The sequence below is a fragment of the Phyllostomus discolor genome, chromosome 7 (assembly GCF_004126475.2).
Source record: "Phyllostomus discolor isolate MPI-MPIP mPhyDis1 chromosome 7, mPhyDis1.pri.v3, whole genome shotgun sequence".
Lineage (NCBI taxonomy): Eukaryota > Metazoa > Chordata > Mammalia > Chiroptera > Phyllostomidae > Phyllostomus > Phyllostomus discolor.
Window position 1 is genome coordinate 60,986,730 of NC_040909.2, and position 5,752 is coordinate 60,992,481.

The following is a 5,752-nucleotide window of genomic DNA, read 5'->3' on the forward strand; positions in this document are numbered from 1 at the left end:
CCTATGGTTCACCAGCCTCAGGCTCTCTCTGATCTCTTGAGTATCAATCAGCCCCTTCAGCAAGAGTCCCTGAAAGCAAGGCTGGGTCATCTCAGTGGGTTAGCAAGGAATAATTTACATTGGCTTCTTCCTTTAGGATTTTAAAATCTTCAGTGACAAAGTCTGTGTCTTCTTCAATGTTATTATCCTGCTCACAGTACAATACCTTAAGCAGAAAGGATAAATAAATAAAGATGAAGCTGATGCAATAATCACCCTTAATAAGAAAATTCAGAGTCATTAAGGTCTAGAAATCTCTCAGTACCACCCCAACAAGATAGGAAATTGAGGCCTATGAAGGGAAAAAACTTTCCTGTTATCACACATTACACTTGTTCTTAGATGCTTTAGAAATCTACCTTATGCATCTCTTTTCCTCTACATTTATTTTACAATTACAGTTGACATACACTATTATATTAGTTTTAGGTATACAATATAGTGATTAGACATTTACATAATATTTGAAGTGATCACTGGATAAGTCTGATACCATCCTGACACCATACCTAGTAATTACAATATTATTGACTATATTCCCCATGCTGTCTTTTACATCCCATGTCTATTTTGTAACTACTAATATGTACTCTTTAATCTTTTTGTCTTTTTCACCCAGTTCCAAAACCCCCTCTCCTCTGGCAACCATCAGTCCATTCCCTATGATTCTCTGTTTTGTTTGTTTATTTTGTTTTTTAGATTCTACATAGAAGATAAATTATATTTGTCTTTCTCTGTCTGATTTATTTCAGTTAGCACAATAGTCTCCAGGCTCATCAATGCTACCACAAGTGGCAATATTTCCTTACTTTTATGGATGAATAATATTCCATTGTATATATGCACCACATTTTCTTTAGCCAATTGTGTTTTGGTGGACACTTAGTTGAGAGAGATTACTTCCATATCAGGACTATTGTAAATAATGCTGCAATGAACATGGAGGTGCATAGCTCTTTTCTAATTAATATTTGGGCTTTCTTCTGATAAATGCCCAGGAGTGGAATTGCTTATCAAAGATAGTTTTATTTTTAATTTTTTGAGAACCCTCCATATTGTTTTTTCCAGAGTTCTATATCAATTTACAATCCCACCAACGGAGCACAAGAGTTTTTCCTTTCTCAACATTCTCAACACTTGTTTCTGTCAAGGTGATATCTCATTGTAGTCTTAATATGAATGTCTGTGATGAATACTGATGTTGAACATCTTTTCATATGTCTATTGGCCATTAGTATGTTCTCTTGGGAGGAGTGTCTGTTCATCTCCTCTGCCAGTTTTTAAATTGGATTGCTTTTTGGTCTTAAGTCATATGTGTTCCTTATATATTTTGGATTTTACCCCTTATCAGATGTATCATTGGTGAATATCTTCACCCATTCAGTAGGTTTTATTTTTATTTTGTTGATGGTATTTTTTTAATGTAATCCAATTTGTTTATTTTTTCTTTTGTTTCCCTTGCCTGGAGAGACATTTCAAAATCTACATATAGTGCTAAGAGCAATGTCAGAGAGTTTACTGCCTATGTTTTTTCTAGGAGTTTATAGTTTGGGGTCTTACATTTAAGTCTTGATCCATTTTTAGTTTATTTTTTATATAGTGTAATAAAGTGATCTAGTTTCACTTTTGCATGTATCTGTCCAGTATTCCTAACCTTGTTCCTTGAACAGATTGTTCTTACCTGTTGCAGATTCTTACTCACTTTGTCACAGATTAATTGACCATATGGATGTGGGTTTATTTCTGGATTCTCTATTGTGTTTCACTGGTCTATTGTCTGTTTTTATGCCAGCGTCATGTTGTTTTGATAACTATAGCCCTGTAGTATTGTTTGGTATCAGATAGCACTATGCCTGCAAACTGGTTCTTATTTTTTAAGATTGCCATGGTTATTCTGGATCATTGGTGGTTCTGTGTAAATTTCAGGATTATTTGTTTTGTGAACATTGCCATTGGTATTTTTTTAGGCGATGCATTTAATCTGTAGTTTGCTTTGTGTATTATGGGCATTGGAACAATGTTAATTCTTCCTATCCATGAGCATGGTGTGTGCTTCCACTTATTTGCATCTCCTTTAATATTTTCCAATGTCTTATAGGTTTCTTTTTTTTTTTTTTACTTATTTTTATTGTTGTTCAAGCACAGTTGTCTCCATTTCTCCCCTACCCTAGACATACCCACCTTTCTACCCTGATCCCACCCAACCCTTGGTTTTATCCATGTGTCCTTTATAGTAGTTCCTGAAAACCCTTCTCTCCCCGCCCCCCCCCACTTTCCCCCTCTGATCTTCCCTCTGGTTACTGTCAGTTTGTTCTTAATTTCAATGTCTCTGATTATATTTTGCTTGCTTGTTTGTTTTACTGATTAGATTCCATTACAGGTGAGATCATATGGTATTTCACCACCTGGCTTGTTTCATTTAGCATAATGCTCTCCAATTCCATCCATGTTCTTTCAAAGGGTAGGAGCTCCTTCTTTCTTTCTGCAGCGTAGTATTCCCTCATGTAACAATGTCTTGTAGTTTTCTGAATACAAGCCTTTTACTTCTTTAGCTAATTTATTCCTAGGCATTTTATTCTTTTTCATAATATTGTAATTTTACTTTCCAATAGTTCGTTGTTAGTGTATAACAGTGCAACCTATATCTGAATAAGGATTTTGTATTTTTACTGAATTCATTTAATCTAATCTTTTTTTGGTTGAATCTTTAGAGTTATCTATATATGTTAACTGCAGATAGTGACAGTTTTGCTTCTTTCTTTCTAATTTGGATGTCTTTTATTAATTTTTCTTTTTCTCTTCCTTTTGTCTGATTGCTGCAGCTAGGACTTCCAATATTATGTTGGTTAAAGAGGTGAAAGTGCACATACTTGTCTGTCCCTGAGCAAAAGAAAAAGGTTTCAGTTTTTCACCATTGAGTATGATCTTAACTATGTGCTTGTTGTGAATGATCTCTATTATGTTGAGGTATACTCCACCTACACACATTTTACTCAGAATTTTTATTGTAAATGAATGTTAGATGTTGTCAAATGCTTTTACTGCATCTATTGATATGATCATATGATGTCTATGCTTCATTTTGTTCATATGATGTAGCAGTCTAATTTCTTTGTTGATATTGTAGCCCAGGGAAAAAATCCTACTTGATCATTTTGCCATGATCTTTTTAATGTTTTCCTGAATTAGATTTGTTAATATTTTAGAGAATTTTTGCAGCTCTCGATCATCAGGGATATTGGCCAATAATTTTTTTAGTGTATTTGTTTGGTTTTAGTATCAGGACTGAGTTCATAAAACTTCATAAGTTCATGATTCAAACTTCATAAAATGAATAAGAGAATCTTCCCTCCTCCTCAATTTTTTAGGACAGTTTGAGAAAGATACGTATTAATTCTTCTTTGAATGTTTGGAAAAGTTCACTTGTGAAACCATCTAGTACAAGACATTTGTTTGTTGGGAGTTGTTTTTTAATTATCGACTCAATTTAATTAGTAGTTATCAGTATGTTCGGATTTGCTATTTCTTCTTGATTCAGTCTTGGAAGATTGTATGCTTCTAGAAATGTATTCTTTTCCTCCAGATTGTTAAATTTGTTGGCATATAATTGTCTACAGTATTTTCTCATAATTCTTTGCATTTCTATGGTGTCAGTTGTCACTTTCCTCTTTCGTTTCCAATTTTACTTATTTGAATCCTGTCTCTTTTTTTCTTCATTCTGCCTAACATTTTATCAGTTTTGATTACCAGTTTATTTATTCATTTATTCCTCACCTGAGGATACGTTTATTGATTTTAGAGAGAGAGGAAGGGAGAAACATAGAAAGAGAGACATCAAAGTCAGAGAGAAACATTGGTTGTTTGCCTCCTGCAGGTGCCCCTACTAGGGATCAAACTCCCAATGTACGAATGTATCCTAACCAGGGATTGAGCCCACAACCTTTTGGTATATTGGACATTACTCCAACTAACTGAGCCACCCAGCCAGAGTAATTTTGGTTACCTTTTTAAAAGAACTAGCTCTTGGTTTTATTGTTCTTTTCTGTTGATTTCTTTAACTCTATTTTGTTTATTTTCACTCTGATTTTTATTATTTCCATCCTTCTATTTGTTTTGCACTTTGTTCTTCTTTCTTTAGTTCTTGTAAGTATAAGGTTAGATTATTTGAGATGCTTCTTGTTTCTTGGGGTAGGCCTGAATTGCTGTAAATATCCCCCCTTAGAAAAGTTTGAATCATTGTGTATTCATTTTCATTTTTCTTAGGGTGTATTTTAACTTCTCCCTGGTTTCATTGTAAACCTATTTATTGTTTAATACCATGTTATTTGGCCTCCATATGTTTATGGGTTTTTTCCATTTTCTTCTTGTAATTGATTTCTAGTTTTATACCACTAAGATTTGGTAAGTTGCTTGGTATGATTTCAATCTTCTTAAATTTATGAGATTTGTTTTGTGTCCTAACATGTTGCCTATCCTAGAAAATGTTCTATGCATACCCAAAATGAATGTATATTCTTCTGCTTGTGGGTAAAATCCTAATAATATCAATGAATTCCATCTGGTCTAATGTCTCTTTTAAGGCCACTGTTTCCTTTTTGATTTTCTGTCTGAATAATCTATTAAATACTGTCGATGAGGTGTTAAAATCCTCTACTATGACTGTGTCACTGTTGATCTCTCCCTTTATATCTGTTAATATTTGCTTTATATATTCAGGTACACATTGGGTGTGCATATGTTTACAAGACTTATATCCTCTTGATGGATTAATTCCTTATCATTATGTAGTGTCCTCTTTTGTCTCTTACTTTTTTTTTAATGGAATGCTTCACAGATTTGCATGTCATCCTTATGCAGGGGCCATGCTAATCTTCTCTGTATTATCCCAACTTTAGTATATGTGCTGCCTAAGCAAGCATTCTTACTTTGTTTTAAATATTATTTTGTCTGATATTAGTATTGCTACTCTACTTTTTTGTTTGTTTGTTTCTCCTTGCATGAAATATCTGTTCCATCCCTTGACCCTCAGTTTGTGTGTCTTTCAATCTAAACTGGATTTCCAATAGGCAGCATATGTCCAAGTCTTAGTTTTTCAACCATTCAATCTGTCTTTTGACTGGAGCACTTAGTCCATTTTTATTTAAAGTAATTATTGGTAGTTAAGTAGTTATTACCATTTTGTTCTTTCTTTTCTGATTGTTTTTGTAGTTCTCTGTTCCTTTCTTATTGTTCTCTTTTTATTCCTCTTGCTCTTTTCTCTTGTATGTTGATAACTTCCTATAGTGTTGGGTATGAATTGGTTTCCCTTTATTTCTTGTATATCTCTTATAAATTTTTGATTTGTGGCTACCATGTGCTTCATATAAATATGAGCAATTTTATAGCAGTCTATTGTAAGATTATTATCATTTAAGTTAAAATACATTCTAAAATCACTACCATTTTTACTTATCCCCTCTACATTTATAATTTTTCATTATTTTGTGTGTGTGTGTTTTTGTGCATCCATTAATTTATTATTGCAATTATGCATGATCTTTTTTATCTTGTGACCCTTCTACTTGCATTTTAATAGGCTGATACACTGCTTCTACTAAGTGTTGTCTTTGTCACTAAGAACTTTTTTGTCTTCTATTTTTTTTACTTATATGAGTTTTTTTTAATCTCTTCTACTTAAAAGAGTCCCTTCAACATTTTTTTTTTGTAATACTGG

At 33.0% G+C, this 5,752-nt stretch overlaps 1 non-coding gene across 1 annotated transcript; it reads right to left on the minus strand.

Moving 5' to 3' along the window:
• Window positions 1-4,851: 4,851 nt before the first annotated feature.
• LOC114502159 lies at window positions 4,852-4,954 on the minus strand. The gene has a single exon (XR_003685014.1). It is a non-coding gene; the product is annotated as a U6 spliceosomal RNA (small nuclear RNA).
• Between the last annotated feature and the right edge of the window lie 798 nt (window positions 4,955-5,752).